Here is a 20,694-nt window from a genome sequence, read left to right on the forward strand (position 1 = left end):
AAAGCACTGACTCACAGTAACTTTCCATAAATTTTGGCTTGTGCTACATCCTGGGGGTTAAGCAAAAGCAAGATAAGACCACTCCTCAAATGTTAGGGTGGTTCAGCAAGATAAGCTGACCAGAGTCGCAACCGCCCGCAACCCGGTGTCCATGATTAACTTGTTCTTCAACACCTGTTTATCAAGCCTTACCCAGTTCCTCCTTTCCTGAGTCCTGCACTCAGAAAACGGCTCTTTGGCCCTTAAGATGGCCATTCTCATGCTAATTCATTCCTACACTGTGAAAAAAGATGCTTGGCTGTCTGTGTGCCCAGAGGGACAATGAAAGTCTTCACAGGCAAAATACGGGAGGGGACCCGGTTGCTGGCAAAACTCAGCTCTTTTACTAGGAAGCACACTCCATTTTCTTAACGAATGAAAGACCCAATGAAGGCAACACCCAGCACAGGAAAATCGTTTGAAAAGTCGATGCCTTTAAAGGCAATGCACACACATCACACACAACACACACAACACACACAACACACACACAACACACACAACACACACACACACACACAACACACACACACACACACACACACACACACACACACACACACACACACACACACACACACACACCAGCCCTTTCACAGTCTCTCACATAGGAAGAGCAGACCAATAGTCCCAGGACACTTTGTCTTCCTGACACAGAGAAAACTAGATTTTATTCTTGTGCCAGCTTACTTCTGCTATTAAAAATCATCTTAAAGAAACTCATTTAGATCGTAGCTGGCCTGATCACACACGTCGATTCTTTTCCCAAGGTTCCTTTTCACAGCCCTTCTGCAACTTTCTTCTTTATGTTCAGCTTTCGTCCAAAGATTTCCTTTTTTCAGGAACCAGCCTCTCACACTTTTAGGACACCATTTCTTTTCCTCTCTCAATTCCTCTCTTCCTTCCCTCTTTCCTTTCTGCCACCAGCCCCTCCCTCTCCCTCCAACCCCCTTCCTCCTCCCCTCCCCCCCCCAGTGAAAATGCATTTCTGTGTCTCATACCTTCTTTGACTGAAAGCATAAAGCATACGTCCCACTTTTCCTGCATACAGAGATGTTTCCTGTATTTATTATTGCCAGTGGCTTTTGTGACACTTAGAAGGATTCTTAGCTTGCCGAGACATCACTTCCTGTTTTTTTTTTCCCCCTTAATCTATAAAATTTTGGTTTCTGTTGTTAAGTAGCAAGCATATCAAAAATGTGTGGAGAACGACCACCACTCAGCTTTCATAAACCCACTTTTCTCATATGGAATATGTTTTCAGGAAGAAGTAACACGTGGCAGAGGCGATGGAGGCCTCCCGTGCATCACTTGAGCCCATTTGCCTCCTGTTTCTGCGGAGGTAAACATGAGCCAGATTGGGGTGTTCACCCTTCCCGTGTGTGTTCTTAGGCTTTTAGTATATGTGTCACAGCAGTCTTGCTTGGCATGTTCTGAAACGACGAAACCTTCTCACAGGGCACATCGCTTGGCCATTTCTTAACTCATCATGGTTCCTGAGGGGAAGCCAAAGTAGTACACGTACCTTGTACTCATTCGTGTCGGCAACCAAAGATGACAAACAAACCTCTTGCACGGTCCATTTGCTAATGGGCACTGGTTCCAGGGTTCCACAGTTAAAACAGCAGTACTGCAGTGAACTTTCTGGACACGTCTCCGTGAGGAGAGTTGGCATGGCGAGAATGACCGTCGCCTACGATGCCCACAGAATGGGTGAGTGCATTGGCATCTCCAAATAAACTAGGTGTTGCGGACCACTCTCCGAGGTGATCGCAGAAGTCTCCCTGCCGCCAGCAGAGACGAGAGAGCCCACGGCTCCAAACTCAGCAACGTGGTAAGCATCGGGGTTCGGTTAGATTTTCACATACGTCCGCCCATCGAATGGCAGTGCCACGGTATCTCAAGGTTGTTTCCGTGTACAGTTCTCGGGTGACTGGTGAGAGGAAGTAGCTCGTCAGGGGGAAAAGGACTATTCCGGGATGCTCGCCTGTGAATCACCCTTCCCGGATTCTTGCACCATCGTCTGGATTTCCAGCGAGCCCTCCGTCAGTGACACGGCACGCAATCAGAAGTTTGGATTCTAGCATGAACGCATGTTTCGACCTCTGCTGTGTGTGCTTCTTGTCTGCTCTGGTATCCACGAGTCTTTCCTTTGCTTTGGTTTTCATGGACAGATCTTGGATCCATCCTTCCTGACAGGAAGTGTCTGCATAAATGGACAGCAGCCTGTGTGCTGTGCCATTGAGTCGCGGGTTATTTTCACATTTCAAAAGCGTTTCCCCCCCACCCCCATGGAGGTTTGACGTCGATCTTGTGTGGCTATCCTGGATACCTATCAGCTACATGACGGATATTTATGTGCCTCGTTTCTCCAAGTTTCAGAGGTAGCAATTTTGCCTCCTCTCATTTCTGAATCTTAGACCGTTAGCATCATCAACTCCTCTGAAGCGTATCTGATATTTGTATTTGTTTGAATAGAAGAATCTTAATCTATAGAATAGGTTCCAGAGAAGTTATTACAGATGCATACCGTCTGTGTGATCCTGGTGCGAGCATATTACATCTTATTCCAGAACACAGTGCAGTGTATCAGACTTCCAATATTTGGATGTGCACTTTGAACCCCCGCCCCCACCCCCACCCCCACCACCCCCACACACATGTGAGATACACTTTTCACGGATGTCAATACAGTGCACGGGGTGGCTGGTGGGTGGGCACAAAAAACAAAAACAAAAAAGGACTCCCTGAAGTATATACTTTGGCCAAAATACTGGGACTCTTTCAACGTGAAAAGCAAAGCAGAAATATGGACTTTTAAAGACCCTACCTGTCTGGTATGTGCAGTGTAAATCAACGAGACGAATACCCGGGTCAGTAAAATGTTCACAAGGAAAGATTTCCTATGAACTCTCAGTAAGCTTGTCCACATCTAGCCCTCACGTATGTAGGCCGTTTGGGCAGCCGTGCGAAAACTGCCTCTTAAAGGATCAAGCATCAGAATCAGAGAGGAAGAGTTTGCAGTAGACTCACTGGCACCCGGATAGTTTAATGCACCTACATGTACATTTTACATCAGAGTCAAAATTGGAGTTCTGGTAATCCCGTGGAGACATCTTGCTGAAATGCCACGAAAATGGTTGCCGCGTTCCAAGGACCTAAACGACAACACCAAAGGAAAAAAAAAAAAAAAAAAAAAAAGTCAATGCAGAGTTCAGTTCACTCCAAATATGTTTTCAGTCGCTAGTCTGGACCAGGCATTAGAGCTAAGGAAATGGTTCTCCTTCCTATGGAGTTTACGATCTAGTGAAAAAAAACTGCAAGTGACGGAAGGAACTGTTTGTCTCTTTCTCTTGGTGCCTGCCTCTGCCTCTTACACGTTAGCACGTTGACTCTGTAAACCATTTCTGGTGAGGAAAATCAGCTTCCACCTCTCATCGGGAGAGTCATCTACTTTCATGCGTGAGGTTGACGTGCTGTGCTGTCACCGTGGACGGGACACACGGGACTTGCAGCAGCAGCAGCAGCAGCAGCAGCAGCAGCAGCAGCAGCAGCAGCCCAGAGTTCCAGACTGGGAAAGGATAGGAACACTCGGGTCTACTTTCAGTCTCCTGGACTTTCATTTCTCTGGCTCTGGGTGAACCAGTTTCCAGCGAGGCATCCAACGGAACTAGGGGAACTGTTGACTACCTGGCATCCTCTAAGAGTGCCACTTCTGGGCGGGTACACAAAAACTAGCCAAACTCCCAAAAGGCGTAAAGGAGGAGCACACTGGTAAGGTCCCACGAGATCCAGAGCTCCGAGGCGACTCTTGCTCAGTGGGAAGGCAAGAGGGGAATCGAGGCAAGGTGCAGGCCACGCTGGTAAGGAGTGCTCAAGTCCAGTGGGCCTGGCAGAGGAGGTGATGACCAATCGTTCTAAAACTTCCAGAAAATTCTAATAAAAGATGTTATGTTAAGCACGAAGGCTGATTTAAGTGGAACCGAAATGGACGTGTCCTTGCTACAATCAGCTGCCTAAGTTTACCGGCAGGCATTGAAGTGGATGGTATCTGCTAAATCTTTCCAGGCTCCAGGGCGAAGCGAGGGGACGCCCTCCCACAGAGAAAAGGCCGACCGACCGACCGACCGACCGACGGACCGACCGACCGACCGGACCGACCGACCGACCGGGTGTGTCGCACGGCTGTCTTTCTCTCTCCCAGGTGGGAGCTTCCTCTTCAAGTTAAAGCCAGACACACACGCCTCTGGCTTGCCTTTCTAAAGAACTGGGAGGGATGTCGGTCCCCAGAGCCTGAAAAGGAAGAAGTGTCTTCTCTTCTGCCCACAAGCCTGACCTCAATACAAACTCTCGAACGGAGAGGCTTGGCCCCCAAGAGAAGTAGACAGTCTGATAAGGTGATGCAGCCAAATCTATTTTAATGCAAGGAAAGAAAATAGTCAAAAGTCCTGTGAACTACTACAATAGGGGACTCGTTCTCTAAATCTTTTTGGTGAAAACCTAGTCTACTTATCGAGCTCATTATCTTCAAAATTTTGGAGGTTCTCTTTTGTTTTTAAACTAGACTCCCCAAAACGGAAGAAATCTGTCTTCCGCAGCACGGCCTGGCTTTCAGTGACTGGTGCTAGAATGGTACTTGCATTTTATTTCCAGCCCCCTGGACACACACAGTCCCTATCATTTCAGAGCCTTCATTCAGCCCTGTTAGTCTGGGGCCGTCGAAACCTTTACCCAGTTATGTCAACTGCTCACCTTCAGAGTGTATTCTTGAGAACTGAGACACTTTGGGTCAAATGAGCTAAAAGGAAGCAAGGCAATTGGATATATTAGTAACTCAAATCTTTGTGTCGGTTTATCTGTCTGTCTGTGTATATGTTCTCTCATGAAAAGTATTGCTAGCTGTAGTACATTACATCTCAATCTGTATGTTGGTGTGTGTGTCTAAGTGGGTCAATGAGAAATCTATTTCTACCTCCGGATGGTACTAATAAAATGGATTTACAGACAAGCGCTTGTGAAAATTGGGCGTTCTAAAACTTCCAGAAAATTCCAATAAAAGATGTGAAGCGTGAATGCTAATTTAAGTGGAACCGAAAGGGACGTGTCCTTGGGATTTTCAGCTGCCTACGTTCACCTGCAGTCATTTAGGTGGATGTTATCTGCTAAATCTTCCCAGAATAAAATGCTTAGAGGCTTGACTCTGTCTCACATTCAGTCAAGGTTTGGCATAGTGAAGAATGAGTCGGCTAAGTGTGTAGCAAGCGAACAGCTCAATACTAATTGTGTGTCGCAGTGTGTAATCCCACCGACAGCCTGCCTGAGAATTTTTGTCGTCACCTAAAATCTTAAAGTTTTGCTCAGTTCAGACATATTCTGTGCTTAGTGGGACTGTGCCTTAAAGCACACGATTCCAGAAATTAGTCAAGGTGCTCATAAATTTGTCCATCTAAAGAAGGCTAGTGTGACGGCTTACAATAGCCTACTTCTCAGTGTTCACTGAAAATTGCAAGTTCCTAACGATTTTGAATTTTAACTAAAAGTATTTGAAGTCATGAGGAAAACATTTGTGCATGCTAAAAAAAAAAAAAACAACGGGTCTTTGGATAAAAGGAAGTAACTTTGTTCTAAAGTACAGCTGTTTCTTTAAAGAGGGAGAACACGGATGTGTAAGGAAAGTTGTGGAAAGCTTGTGGAAAAACGGATATGGTCATGCTCTGTGAAATAAAAGCAAATGAGTCTCGATATCAAGGACACGGCAAAATTCGAATTTTGTTTTCGGCGAACAAGACAATGTTTTCTCAAACGGTTAGTCTGCTGCTCTTCGTGTTGAAAGATTGCAAAAGGTTTTCTAATGGTTTTATCAAAGCAGTTTCTCATGCTTCAAGTCTCAAGGAGTCGTCTGAGTATTGAAGAAAATGAGATCCCCCCGGTAAAAGGACTAAAAGCTAAACGTTGCTCACGACTGTGGAACCTTCTGTATTTGCCTTTGAGGTATTTTGTGGTCATGCTGGTTAAGTGGATAAGTATTGCTTCTTGGCAACGTATCATCTTATTGAGGCAAGTGCCGAAGAAACTTCCTTCTGACGGCGTCCCAGAATCAAGTTCAAAAAGGTGCTTATACCTCTACTTAACTCTGATATTTTCCCGAGGGCCCCTGGAACCTGTCAGAGGAATTTTTTCTCCTCGTCGGGGAAAATATTTGGCTAATTTGGCCTATTTATCTGACTGACACACACACACACACACACACACACACACACGCACGCACGCACGCACGCACGCACACATTTATTTATTTGTTTATTTATTTACCTGGAGAGCACTGCCAAAGGGAATGATGCTAAACTTTGTGACTGAATGTTCTGTGTCACAAAAATAATCCAAATTTCCTCATGTCCACTGTCTTAGGGTAAGCTCTCTCATCAGATCTTTAACCGTTGTCATTTGTCAGTCTTTTGTCATTTCTAGTCACTGTTTTATTACTCCTAAGCTAGTCAAGAGCTAGATTTCAGCAGAACAGGTATTAGTTACCTAGGACGACTACGTAAACTAAGGAAGATGATTTTGTGGCTTTTTGTTTCGAGTGTTGCCCATAAGCTGCCAACAGTTTAGTAAATGACTGCCTGTATAAGCAGAACTGAAACTTTATCTTTCTACCTGATCCCTCCAGAATTTAAAAACTCTCCGTGGCTATTTTGATACTTCCTGGCAGTCTGTTTATTTGCATGAGTTCAATAGGAATCTGCTTTCCCTGTAAGAGGACCCATTAAAAACACTGGTGATATTCGCAAGGCTTTGACTGGAATGGGATACCTGAGAGGCACGTGTGTAAACTCAGATAGGAACGGACAGCTTTAAGGAACTAAGGTAGACCTGACAAAAGCCAACAAAGCCCCTTGGAAGAACAGGCCTGGTACCTTGCTTATAGGGTTCCCAGCAGCCTGACGAGGTGACTGAGGAAGGTCACCTCCTGGCAGGTACGGGAACCTCAGGATGTCTCGGGGACCTGGAGAAGGGAGGAATTCACCCAAATCTACAGGTACTGCAGGCAAAACCCGATGGCGAGTCTGGCTTGGCTATCTGGCCTCACGGGGCCTTTGAAAGTTCCATCTGAAATTCCTTGTGAAAAGTGCCAGCAAAGCCCATTTAAAAAAGCCTACGTAATCGATTGCTCTTCTGGATGCGTTTATGCAAATAATCGAGCCAAAGATTAGTTATTTTCTAGGGGAGAGTAGTATCGTTTCAATCACGCGGCCTTTATCTGTACTACATCCTAGTACTAGTCATGGGGACATAAACTGAATTCAGAATTCTAGTTTCCCCAGAAAATATCTGGCTACGATTCTCCAGATGTGTTAGTTGTTGTTCTTCTCCCCCCATCATTTCTATTAAAGTTTCGCTCTTTCCGGTTCCCATATTCCACCACGCATTCTTCATCTCATCACGTTGGTCCTTCCGGAATGGAAGATCCAACTGCAGATGTTGCTATTTAACCTCATAACGCCATTGGTTCTACCTTGCCTAGAGGCCATAAAACTGCAAATAGTCATAGAAATGGAACCCGGAATAGAAGTGCCCGTCTTCCGAGGGCCTCCTCAACTGACCGCTGATGGAGACCTGACTGCGCCCTTTAGTGCACCCCTTCTCAGCATGAAGCAGCCAGAGCGGTCGTCGTCGCCCCCCTTTCCCTAGCAGCAGCTAGGGTCTCTATCTGTAGAGGGGGGAATGAGACAGGGACCCGTGGGCTTAGACACAGTAGGGTGAGGGCCTCCGGAGAAAGCAAGGCAAGACATTCACGGTCGAAGCCATGTCACAATCCATGTCAAGTCCCTATCGAAACTCTGTGTTCAGCGGTATGCAGAGTCGAGGTCACACTAATTCTCTAGGGTCGAGACACTAGACTAGGAATGTAGACATCTTCAGTGAGATCAGTTCCAGGTCAGAAGGCCAGGAGCGACTCGGCCTTGAATGTTTTGAGCGTTCGGCAAAGGCATCTCAGCATAACCCGTGACTTCACTGTCAACAGCCCTGGCAGACAGACAGCAACCCAGCCGGCCCATCTTGAGGGCAGGGCAGCACAGGGCAGGTGGTGCAAGTCCACACCCTAAGCCCTCAATTCTCAAAAATCCTCCACTGCCTCTAAATCCCCTAGACAACACACCACCGCAGGCTCTCTTGTTCCCTCCTGGGGTGAGCCAAGAGCCCCTTCCGCCCAACCCCCCCCCCACCTCTCTCACTTTATTTCTAAACAAAGAAAGCCTCTCCCTGGCTCTCCTACCTTGGGTGTCTGTGAAACTCATTCTTGGACTTCACAAACAAGAACCCTGGCATCGTCAACTCAAAGAATCGGGTGGCCACTGGAAAGGCTTCCTAGCTTTCTCCACCTACGTTATCCTCCATGGGGTTCTTTCCCTCTGGGTACCTAGTTTCTCACTGTCCTTCAGGGTCAAGAAGACCCTTCACCAGAAAACTCCTAGGGGGTGCTGAATATCACCTTCCGATCTTGTCAAGTTGTGACTCCGAAACTACTCAGTCTTCTTTCTTTGAAAATATCTTGTCGGTTTCCAGCCAGGACAGAGGTGAAATATCTTTGGCACTATTGAAAAACACCCCATTGGGTGTAAGGAGTGGAACTCCCCAAAGAGGGTGCAGAGGACATGACCTTCCTAGGCTCCAGAGCCACTGGCAGAGACAGCAGCAGGGAAGAATGGACGCCCCACCCACCCTGCCATAGGTGCCAGGTAGGCAGAAAGCCAAGCCCAGGTGTAGGATGTTCTGAGAAACAATGAAAGAAAGAAAGAAGGGAGGGAGAGAGACAGAGACAGAGAAAGAAAGGAAGGAAGGAAGAAAGAAAGGAAGAAAGAAAGAAAGAGAAAGAAAGAAATGGTAAGAAGGCAGTGGCTATTCCTGGGAGACCAAGGCTCCTCCTTAACAAATATGTCTGGATTTGGAAAGGAAGAGACAGTGTTACTTCCCTGCCTTGCTTGGACCCTACAGACACAGATTCGGAAGAGCTGCTTCCGGCAAAGATGTGGGCTTCTGCCAGTCCTCCCAGGATGCTCTCTCTATCTACCGGCTCTGGTCCCTACCAGATTTCCCCTTGGTGGCCGTGGAAAGGAATAAAGTAGCAGTTGGAGTTACATTCAGCATTACAGTCCTTCCTTTCTCCCCCACACTGACTTCACATCTCCCCACCCCCATATTTTCTCCCCTCATACATATCCTCTCAAGGCTTATTTGTCATTCGCTTTTTGTAACGACGCTTTCTTCGAGGCTATGCTGGGATCTGGAAGACTTTGCTTAGATTCTAGTTGGAATGCTCCTCCTAGTGGCCAAAGTTCTTCTAGGTCGTCATTACCCTGAGGGCTGGCAGTGATTTTTCGGAGCCCTCGCTTTCAACCCGTGGGATTTTCTAACATATTTTGGTTCAGCTGTGTCTGGCCACCAATGGTGCTGTCACTCACTTTTCTGTCCCATCGGTCACAGGGTTTCCAACAGGATGGTTATGAAGCTAACTCCTCAGGACGTAAAATGAGCTGAGTATGGTTTGGCTAGATAGTCACAGCCTCCAGACCCATGGTTTCTGGTGACGGAAGGTGGCGCGCCTGCTTAACTTTTTCAAGTTTCAAGGATTCTCCTCCCTGCTGCCCACTGACAAATCCAAAACTCTCTGGGGACCGACAGGGAGAGGGAGGAAGGGAGGGAGAGAGAGAGAGAGAGAGAGAGAGAGAGAGAGAGAGAGAGAGAGAGAGAGAGAGAGAGAGAGGAGAGATGTGGAGATGGATGTCAGAAGACATCAAAGGGCTTCGTGAGCCCTGACCGATGCGAGCCAGAAGGAGGGGACTGGACTGAGGCCTGGGACAGGGACAGGAGGAGTCTGCTTCACCAGCAGCAGCCGGGCCCGGTGAACGGGATCCCTGTGTCCGCCCGCCTCAAGAAACAGGGCATGTTTAGGAGGGTGCGGGGCCCGAAGGGGAGTTTGTGGGTTGGGGGGCCGGCCCACCCCCCCAACTCCCACCCCCCAAAAGCGTGTCCCAGGTGTTCCGGTTGCACACTGCACTTGCACGGGGGAAGCGTGGGGACCCGTTTCCAGGTGGTGTGTGTGTGTGTGTGATGTGTGAGGTCAAGGGGCTTTGGTGAAGATTGTCCCGCAGGTTGGTTTTGCTCGCTCGCTGGCTGGCTGGCTCGACCCCCGCCCCTGGCGTCTTTTTCCAGGAGGGCGTGGATGTCTGACCGCCCCGATCCCCTTGGGCAGGGAGGCAGTCGGTCAGGGCTTTCCTCCCTTGAGTGGCCTTGGCACACCTTTGCGGGTAGGGCGGGGGCGTTGTGTATTTTCCTCGGTCGGCTCTTGCCTCTGCCGCCACAAAGAATGGAAGGGCAGAGACACGGTAATGAAGCAGCAGACCAAACGTTTTATTGTAAGTGACTGAAAGAGAGGAAAAGTGCAGGCCACCTCAGGGAGGAGGGGCGCCCTCGCCCCGAGAGGTTTCCGTTTTATTGGAAGAGAGCAAGTGTACACTTGGAGAGAGGGGAGTGTGAGATAAAGTTTGAAGGCATGAGCTTAGAAAGTGCAGGCGACCTCAGAGAGAGGAGCGCACCTACGGTTTCAGAGTCGGGTTTTTGGTTTTTATTTCATAGGCTAGGCAGTGGACGATGATCAGGAATGCTGCGCGACCCCGGGCCGGTTGCGGACCGGCCAAAGTGCCCCCAGAATATTCATCTTTGTTCAGACATTAAGTTTCTTCCTCCCTCCCTCCCTCCTCCTCCTCCAGAAAATATACTTCGTTGATCCCTCTCCTGGGTAATCAGCTTCTGTGTGGAAACATATCAGTCAAGATGGTCTGCCTTGCCTCCAGTGGGGGCTGAGGCGCCATCGGTTTGATTAAAATGCAATCTTAGCTTTAAGACAGAATTCTTCCTGAAGAGGCTGGGCCTTTGGGCAGGTGCTCAAGTCAGTCTGACGCTGGTATGTGCTCACTGACACGAGGAAAGCACAGGCTACGGCTGAGATGCTTTTCTTTGCCTGGGGAGTATTCACACTTCTAGGCCAACTTGCTCCTGGCCTTGGCGCTTTCTATCTTTTCACTGGTTTACTCTCTGGGGCCCTTCTAGTACGCTGACCGGCCTTCTTCTCTTTCCCGCCCGCTCCTCTCTGTGTTCCTGCCAAACACATGTGCCCGGAGTTCTGCTGGGTTCAGGCCGGTTTGGTTCGTGCGTCTGTCCATCGGCCGACATCACGACGAGGTCTCCGTGGGGTTGGAGCCTTTCCTTTATTCCTGTTTCCTGACAAGGCCGTCTGTGGCGATTCCGGTGACTTTGCCTGTCCCTCCCTAAGTCTTTAGGAAGAGAAACGTGTCCTTACAAAGAACACCCACCGTGTGGTGGTATACATACACGTGGACTCACAGGTATAGGTGTCTATGGGTACACGGGCACGCACGCCTATGAACGCGTGAGCGTATGCATGCGTGCTTGCGTGTATGTGCGTGCTTACTCTTTTCTTTCAATGCCAGAGGAAAATGCTACTCCTTGTGCTTGTTCTTCTTCTTGCTCTTGTTGTTGTTGTTCTTGCTCTTCTTTTCTTTCTTCTTGGTGTCCTTTCTTACCTTCTTCTTTCTTCTTGTTCTTTACATCTTTTCTTCTTCTTCTATCTTCTACTTCTTTGCTGTTTTCTCTCTCTTCTTCTTCTTCCTGTTCTTCTGCCTCCTCTTTCTTCTTCTTCCTTCTTTTGCTTTTCTTTCTCTCTCTCTCTCTCATCCTTTCTCCTTCCCTTTTTCCCTTCCTTTCTCTTTCTCTGTTTTCTTCCACCCCCTTTCTCTTCTCTCTCTCTCTCTCTCTCTCTCTCTCTCTCTCTTCTGTTCCTCCCTCCCTCTCTTCTCCCTGCCTCCCTCCCTCCCTTCCTTTTCTTTGGGGTGGGGATATCATTAATGAAGAACTACATGAGGAGCATTATGTTTCCTAGGCTTCCCCCATCACCAAGTCCGCCCCCTCCCCCCCACCCCGACGGTCACCGTCCATCAGCGTAGTAAGATGCTACAGAATCACTACTTGTCTTCTCTGTGTTGTATGACCCTCCCCGTGCCCCTCCACCCACATTATGTCTGCTAATAGTAATGCCTCCCCTTCCTCCCCCCCTTATCCCTCCCTTCCCACCCACCCTCCCCAGTCCCTTTCCCTTTGGTAACGAGTTACTCCATTCTTGGGTTCTGTGAGTCGACTGCTGTTTTGTTCCTTCAGTTTGTATTCTTTGTTCTTATACTCCACAGATGAGTGAGATCGTTTGATACTTGTCCTTTTCTGCCTGGCTTATTTCACTGAGCATAATACCCTCTAGCACCATTTCTTCTCATGGCCGAATAATAGTCCACTGTGTTTACATACCACATCTTCTTTATCCACTCATCTACGGATGGACGACTTAGGTTGCCTCCATTTCTTGGCTATTGTAGGTAGTGCTGCGATGAACATAGGGGTGCATCTGTCTTTTTTCAAACTGGGCCGCTGCGTTCTTAGGGTAAATTCCTAGGAGTGGAATTCCCGGGTCAAATGGTATTTCTATTTTGAGCTTTTGGAGGAACCCCCATACTGCTTCCCCCAATGGTGGAACTGATATACATCCCCACCGGCAGTGTAGGAGGGTTCCCCTTTCTCCACAACCTCGCCAGCCAACATTCGTTGTTGTTTGTCTTTTGGATGGTGGCGATCCTGACTGGTGTGAGGTGATAGCTCATTGTGGTTTTAAATGGCATTTCTCTGACGGTGATGAGCGATGTGGAGCGAGCATCTTTTCCTGTGTCTGTTGGCCATCTGATTTTCTTCTCTGGAGAAATGTCCGTTTCGATCCTGTGCCCGTTTTTTCATTGAATTATTTGCTTTCTGCCTGTTGAGGTGCGTGAGCTCTTAGTCTATTTTGGAGGTCAACCCTTTATCGGATCTGTCACCTACGACTATATTCTCTCATACTGTAGGATGCCTTTTTGTTCTATGGGTGGTGTCCTTTGCTGTACAGAAGCTTTTCAGCTTGGTATAGTCCCACTTGTTCATTTTTTTTTGCTTCTGTTTCCCTTGCCCCGGGGAGATAATGGTCATGGAGAAGTCGCTCATGTTTACGTCCAAGAGATTTTAGCCTAGTTTTTTTTTTTTTTTTTTTTTTTGAGAGGGCACCTCTCCTATGTATTGATCAAATGGTTGTTAACAGCAATAAAATTCTGTGGAGGGGACTCGATGCTGAGGACCTATGGAGTGGAGGGAATGCACTTGTTTCCCTCAAGTTCGTTCAGAGAGATAATTTACTGTGCTATGATACAGACTTACTAAAATGCCCTCTTGAGGTACCGTGTCACGGAGCTGGTGCACAGTTTAGCTTCTTTTGCTCCTTCCTGCCTTAGCTCTCTCTCCTCATTAAGCAGCGTTGCAGGGAGAGGGCCACGTGGCATGCCAGGTCAGTGAGAGCCCAAGTGGACCAAAAAAGAAGAGCATAAAAGTGATAACTTACCTACACGGCACGTTGGCTGTCACACCAGCTGCAGGTGAACTCAGTTCCAACTTGGCCTGCGCCGGAAAGGCGAGCTGAACGTGTGAGTCCTCCCAGGAGTTAGACCTCTTTCGAGTGTGGGTGAGAGAAGGATTCAGTCATTACACCGGTTCTGGAGGTAGGGGGACAAAACCGTGTAATGATGTCCCCGAGGACAGGGTCTCTGTGTCCCTCAGCTCACCTGCAGAAATCTGAGAGGTCCCAGAGGAGAGAGCTTGCAAACTGATGGCTGAAGCACTGTCTGTGATGTAAGGTGGAAGGTGAGCTCTCGATATTCAGGAGAGTTGAGGGTTTAGAAGCTGACAGGAGCAAAAGGAACGAAGAGGGGAAATGGACTGTGTGCACGTGTACGGTGACAGCCTGTCGAAAAATGTCTTTTTAATTTAGCGCACCTGCAAACCCACTCGATGACACACCCCTCGCTACCCCCAATTCCCACCCTGGCAGCCCCGACCCCCCCTCAGTTTCCCGTTGTGACACAGATTCTGGAAACGGCTCTTTTCTCCACCATCTCCCTCCGAGTTCTCCCCCCCCTACCATCCATCCAACCTCCTTAACCCAAGCCTTTCGCCAAAAACTGTTACTCGCGATACTGCCCTGGTTAAGAAGGTGGTTTCCTTTGGGATTTGAGCTCACAGCCTCGCTGGCTCACCGGCTTACACGGGGCGCTCTTTCCGAGCTTCCAAGAACTCGTTCTTACACCATCCCAAGGAACAGTCAAGTCTTCTCCCCGCCCCAAGGCGGGATCTGGGATTCCTAGACGGCTGCTTCTGCCCTAGATTTGTTGGGAACGCCATCTCCAACCACCACCGGAAGCTGAGCTTATCAGGGGTACGTATGGTCATGCCACGCTCTTCAAGTAAACCAAGTCTCGGTCATCTGTCGTCCTACCAAGTGTTGCACACGTGCTGCGTTGCTAATGCCGTCTGCTACGTGAATGCTGCTCTCTCTCGGGAGATCATCTTAGCATATATTCAGACGATAGCTGTTTCCGGGTTCAGCTCCGACCATTCTGGTCCTGAGAAGTTCCTATTTCACCTTTCCTCTTGCACTGGCTCTAGTTGTACGATTACGTCTGGCAGGGAACCGTCAGCATGTCTTCAGGAGCCTCAATATTTAAAGAATGGCCTTACAGAGAGTGTTTTGCTCACTGATCAGTGTTTATTTTTTATTTTTTATTCTTCTTATTTTTTTGAGAGGGCACCTCTCCTATGTGTCGATCGGATGGTTGTTAACAGCGGTAACATTCTGTGGAGGGGACTCGATGCGCAGTCATCCATCAAGCCCCAGCCTCATCCTCGAGGGTCTCCCATCTTCTGCAGCATGACGAACAAGGTGTTCCACGGTGACCTAGTTCTTACCCAGTGACTAAGTTCTTACCTGGTGAACGGTGGCTAAGGGCAGTCGTTATCACGGACGCGTTCGGTTTTGATCACGCCTGGTGAACTCTCAACCGTCCAGTCGGCTATGATGGTTTCGATTGATTTTTAATACTCGATTTATATGTGAATCCCACATGTCTCTCCCTTCCTTACTTTTTATTTTCAGTTTTTAATAAAATGCTGAAGTGGTCGGTAGATGCAGGACGAAGGCAGGAGACATAGTTTAGTGCTGTCAGAGGGAGGGCGAATGTAGACGATCAGGTCTGTGCCTGTAGACTGAGTATTAATCCGAGCTAGACAAGGGGCACAGAACATCCACGGACGCAGAAGATTCCTCTCCAAACGGCGGGGGGTCGGGGGGTGGGGTGGGGGGGAGGCTCTAAGCCTCACCTCCGTGGATCCCCAGTTTCTCGCCTGATGGCGCCCCCCTGCGACCTGTGCCTGCCTTATAGGTTGTTCCTCCCGTGAGGAATCTTACCCGTCTCTGGCTAACCCGCCGCCGCCGTCTTCCGGGGCCATATACGGGCAACTGTGAAGTCGGTGAGTGAGAGAGGAGCCGTATTCTTTGAAAGGGGTTATTAGCTTTTTGGCTTCTTTGCAGATGTGTGCCCTGTGGCTTCTGTGCCCGGCCTTTGTCTTGAGGTATCTTTACCGCTCGGAAAGGAGGACGCTACTCGGTGATTTTCGATATGAGGCACGGATTCTACGAAAGGGCTGTCATTAGGAAGGAAAGGAAGAAGAAAAGCTATAGAGGTATAGCAGACGGGAGAGAACACGGGAAGATGGATTCTCTCTCTGACATAACTTCTTGTAGAGTAACCTAAAAGCCTGTGTATGTAGGTTTTAGCAGACTGCGGCTGATCAGACGGCGAGTTCGCACCTTCACAGAATGGGAATACGGACACAGGGCGAAAGCAGACCTACGGTTACCGGCCCTGTCCGGTGAAACCCAGAAAACCAGCGAGGTACCTACCCCCTAGGCATTGGTGAAAACTTATCCATCACAGGATGGATATTGTCTAACTGCACGTGAACGGTTTGAGAGAAATCAGACGAATGAAAGAAAACACACGGCGCATCCCTGGGAACGGTCCACATCCCATTATGTTCTTTTCACGGTAGATAGTCTACAGTCTCACGACTTTGGAGCGCTGCGGCTTGCACTCCTCCTGATTGTGGGTTGAGTTCCGACAATAGCGATGCGGTCAAGTCCGTTGTTGGACTGTACGCACGGGCCCGCTTAGATACCTCCTTCTTCCTTCCTTCCAACGGCGAGGCCAGGAAGCGGCGGGATGAAGGCAGCGACAGCTGCCACGGCGCCGCCAGGATCTTTGTTGAGGTTTTCTGACGATCCGCTTCTGGAATGACTCTCGCAGAGGAGGACGTTGACGGTGGAAGTTTTCTTCATGTCGTATCTTAATTCGTTTTCTGGGTAGGTAGCCAAATTAGGCTCTGATCCTCGGTATGCACACAAACCGACCCCTTTGCCCGCACTTGGTTATGACCTTTATACCGTGGTGAGGAACCTATTGGCGACCGCCACCGGGGAACTGCCTTTCTATTTATTTACTTTTCTAAGAGGACGAAATAGTATCCGAAACCTGTACTTCAGGGTGGGTGGCCATTTCTGACGGTATTCCTTCTTCCTAGGCGAGAGCGTGGGATGGGATGAGTTTCCGTTGGTGGGTGTCCTCCTTCCTCCCTTTGTGTTTACCCTCACGTGCGGGTGGGTGGGTGGGTGGGAGCCCCGGGGCGGCCCGGGATCGGATGGATGGGGGACCTTCACGGCGGCCGGTGGCGAGCTCTCGCCGGCCCTGCGATCCGGATCCGTCCCGCTGACGGACCGACCGGCGCCGGTTGTCGGGCGCCACCTGCCGGCCGCTTTTATGCGGCCTGTTCCCTCTCGAGCTGCGGTGACACCGGGCAAGGGACAGGACGTGGCCACGGTTCCCCGAGGCGGACTTCCAGGAGGACGCGGGTAGCGGGCGCTGCAGGCCCGGTCGTGCCGGGACGCCGGCGCGCTCTGCGCTCGCCGGAGACTGGGGCCGCGGATTCGCTTTCTCGGTTGGTGACTGTCGCCACGCACGCTCGGTCGCTCCCTTGGTGGCCTGGGCCCTGGGAGGCCGCCCGAACGGGTCGACTAGCAGCCAGCGCCGGTGTCCCTCCGCCCGCGGGGACCCACTCACCTACCCACCCGCCGGCCGACCGAGACGGCTGCGGCGGAGAGGGAGACGTAGACGCAAGAGGGAGGAGAGAGAGAGAGAGAGGTGGTCGCGCGCTGTGCCGCGCCGCCCTTTCTGTTCCTTCTCCGTGGCCAGGCCCTCCTCCGTGCGTGTCACACGTCTGCCCGGGCCTCCGCCCCGCCCCGCCCCGCCCCGCCCCGCTCCGCTCGCTCGGCTCGGCGTCCGGCTCCGGAGGTGGGGCTGGGCCCCGTGGCGTACGGGGTGGTCCTCGTGGGGCTCCAGGGGCCTGCCCGCAGTCCCTCGTGTGGGATCCGTTCGTTGTAGGCGCTCACGTTTGGGGGAGAGGGATACGGCCCCTTGCCCCTCCATTCCGTATGTGTGGAAGGACCGGCCCGGCCCGGCCGGCCCGGCATTGTTTCCTTTCTTTTACACAAGTCTCGTCTCTTTGAAGGCCTCCCCTCCCGCCGACTTATCTCCCGGATGTGGGGACCGACCGGCGGCTGGGAAAGGGAAGGGTGATCGCGATCCCGATCCCGATCCCGATCCCGACCCCGACTCCGCTGCCGCTGCCGCGTGTCCCCGGGCCTCCCTGCTGTCACCCACCGACCCGCGCCCCGCCGACTGTCTGACCCCTCCCCCTCCCCCTCCCCCTCCCCCTCCCTTTCCCGCAAGCCCACTTCAACCTCCCAACCCCCCCCAAGGGTCGACCAGATGGCCCCGGGAGCCCTGGAGCCCTGGTGACAGTGGTGTGATGCTGGGGGGATTGGGCCCGGTGGGGACAGGCCACGCGCTCGTCATGGGGGGACCCCGCTGTCCGTGGGGTGGCCCTGTGATTCCTCTCTCGAGAGGCGGTCCGATTGTACCTGCAGAGAGGTGCTGACACCCTGTCACTCGGTGCTTGTCGCTGAGGGACTCTGGGACCTCTCTTGGACGTGCGTGGCACGGCTCCGGGCTTCTTGAGCGTGTGCGGCCGGATAGATGCCCGGCTCCGCTCCTGCATTCCCTGAGGTCGCCACCCGCGTGTGCCTGTGCGCTGGCTCTTGTCGCGTGCGCCCAGGGAGGTCCCGATCTGGGTGCGCACCCTCACGGTGCCTGGTGACCCAAGGGCGGCGGGGGAGGAGGAGACGTGCGCGTGCGCGCGTGTCCGGGTCCTCTTGCCCTGCGTGGTGCTCTCCCCGCCTGCCTGCGGTTGTGTCGTGATGGACTCCCCCACGACCCACCCTGGAGGCTCTGTGCCTCGTGTGTTGGGCGCTTGTCTGGCGTGGGGTTCTCTCGACTGCACCGACTCCGGGGGAAGCAGGCCCCGTCGTCGTTTCCTGGCCTCGGCGGGCTGCCCTCCTCCCACACGCGGCGGGGGCGTCGTCCCCGTGTGCTCCTGATCGATGTGGCGATCTCGCGCTCTCCTGGGCCGGGCCTGAACCGCGCCGGAGCGAGGGACAGACGTTCGGAGCGAACGGGACTGCTCTTCTCGCTGTGCGCGCGCGGGGCCCCTCGCCTCCTGCCCTGTCCCCGCCCACGCCCCCACATCTGCTGCTGGGCTGCGTGGTGTGGGTGAGAAAGGAAGAGAGGCCAGGGGCGTGCGGAGTCCGGCCCGATCTCGTCCTCCCGCCCTCTGCCTCACGGCGTGGGCGGGCCCGGGGTCCCTGGACGCAGCGGACACCCTCGCGTTGGCCTGTGGGCCGTGTCCTGGCGGGCGGGCCTCTCTCCCGTGGTAGGGGAGGGAGGCCGCCACGCCGCCACGCGGCGAGCCCTTCTCCCGGGTCCCGCCGGCGTGTGTTGCTCGGTCCTCTTGTGGTGCTCCTGGAGCGCTCCAGGTCGCCCGTCAGGTGCCTGAGGCCGAGTGGCGGTGTCGTTCCCTTCCCCCAGCAAGCTTCCCCTGCTCGGCTTGCTGCCGCGGTGGAGTGGAGTGAGTGGAGTTGTGAGTGCCTTGCAGAAGTTCCCGTGAACGAGTGGGGGGTCGAGGCGGTAAGGGAGGCACGCCCGGCCCGTGCCCCTCCCCGACCACACACCGTGGGGGTGTGTGGGGGGAAGGGGGTTTTGTGCGGCCCGGGGATAGGGTGCCTCGTCGGTCCCGCTCGCGTGCCGCGGGGGGGCCGACTCCGTCGGGCGCCGTCCCCGTCGGGGCTGGTGCGCTGGCGAGACGCGTGGGCGTGTGACTGCTGCGGTGGGCCGAGCCAAGGACGCGGGGGTGCCGTGGCCGTCTTGGCCAGGCTACCGTCTCACTGGCTCCTTTTGTTAGCTCTCTGGCGTGCTTTGTTTGATGAGTTGCCGCTGTGCGCCTCCAGTGGCACGCGAGAACAGGGAGGCAAAAGGGCGAGCCTGAGGCCCACAGGCACAAGCTCGTGGCCCCCAGCCGTGAGTGACCGCTCATGCCGTCAGCCTGTGCTGCTTTTTTTTTTCTTTTTTCCCCACTATTTTATTTTTTTTTGTTTTTACCCCTACCGCAGACCCCCCCGCCTCCACGTCTCCTCACTCCACGCCCTCGTGAGCAAAAGCCACCGACACCGCCTTGGCCCTTCTCGTGTCAGGCCGGCGCGTGTGTGGGTCCGAGCCGTGGTGCTCTGGTGGGTCGGGGAGCGATACGCCCTCGGTGAGAAAAGCCTTCTCTAGCGATCCGAGAGGGTGCCTTGGGGTACCGGACCCCCCAGCCGCTGCCCCTCCTTTTCTGCGCGTAGTGGGCAGAGCTCCCTGCCACCCCCCGTGGTGAGGGAGTCCGCCGGCCTCCACCCCTACCTACCGCAGGTGGGGGTGGAGCTGGGCGCCGCTCTTTGCCTACCGCGGCCCGCGCCTCCCCCTTGGGAATCGGGGGAGGGTCCCGCGGGCCTTGGCCGGGCGTCCGGCACGCGTGGAGGCAGGCGCGGTGGTGTGGTGCAAGGAGGAAGGAAGGACGGGGCCCGGGTCCCCGAGCCTCCGCCCCACCCCGCTGCGAGCGGCTCCGCGTCCCGAGCTGCAACGGGCAGCAGCGGTGCTTTCGGCAGGTACGTGGTGTAATAAGCAGGAGCCGCCTCGCTCGGGGGCGTCTCCCTGGGGCCGCGGTCCTGGAGTGGGCCCGCCCGGATGGGTGGAGAGAAGACGGGCAGGGCGGCGAGTAAGGCCCGGCACTCGCCGCCCTGCTGCTGCTGCTGCTGCTGCAGTGGGCGCTTCACATGAGAACCCAGGGCCCTTGCCCTCGTGGTGGTTGGGATCTGTCCGGCGGGAGCCTCGGAGGGGGCTGCTGGCATCCTGGGCGGTGCGGGACCGCCCTCGTGCGTGGGGCGGTGGGATCCCGCGCCCGCTTTACCCGGTCGCCCGGCCGTGCCCCGAGGCCCCCGTCTGGACTTGTGCCCGCTCCGCCCTTGGTGTGAACGCGCACCCCCACGACCCGCCTCCCCGTCGCCACCGGCAGTGCCGAGCCGCCTCCGCAGATGCGACCTGCTCCTGGCGTGTTGCCGCCTAACTGTCCGGGAGCCGAAAGCGCCCCTGGTCCCGGAGGGGGGGGCGTCGCTGCCCCGTCCGCGGCCGTGCCGTGGCTACGGCGGGGCGTGGCGTCTCCGCGTGAGGCGCTCTCGGCACCCGG

This window comes from Manis pentadactyla, chromosome 18 (genome assembly GCF_030020395.1).
Source record: "Manis pentadactyla isolate mManPen7 chromosome 18, mManPen7.hap1, whole genome shotgun sequence".
In the NCBI taxonomy this organism is placed as follows: Eukaryota; Metazoa; Chordata; class Mammalia; order Pholidota; family Manidae; genus Manis; species Manis pentadactyla.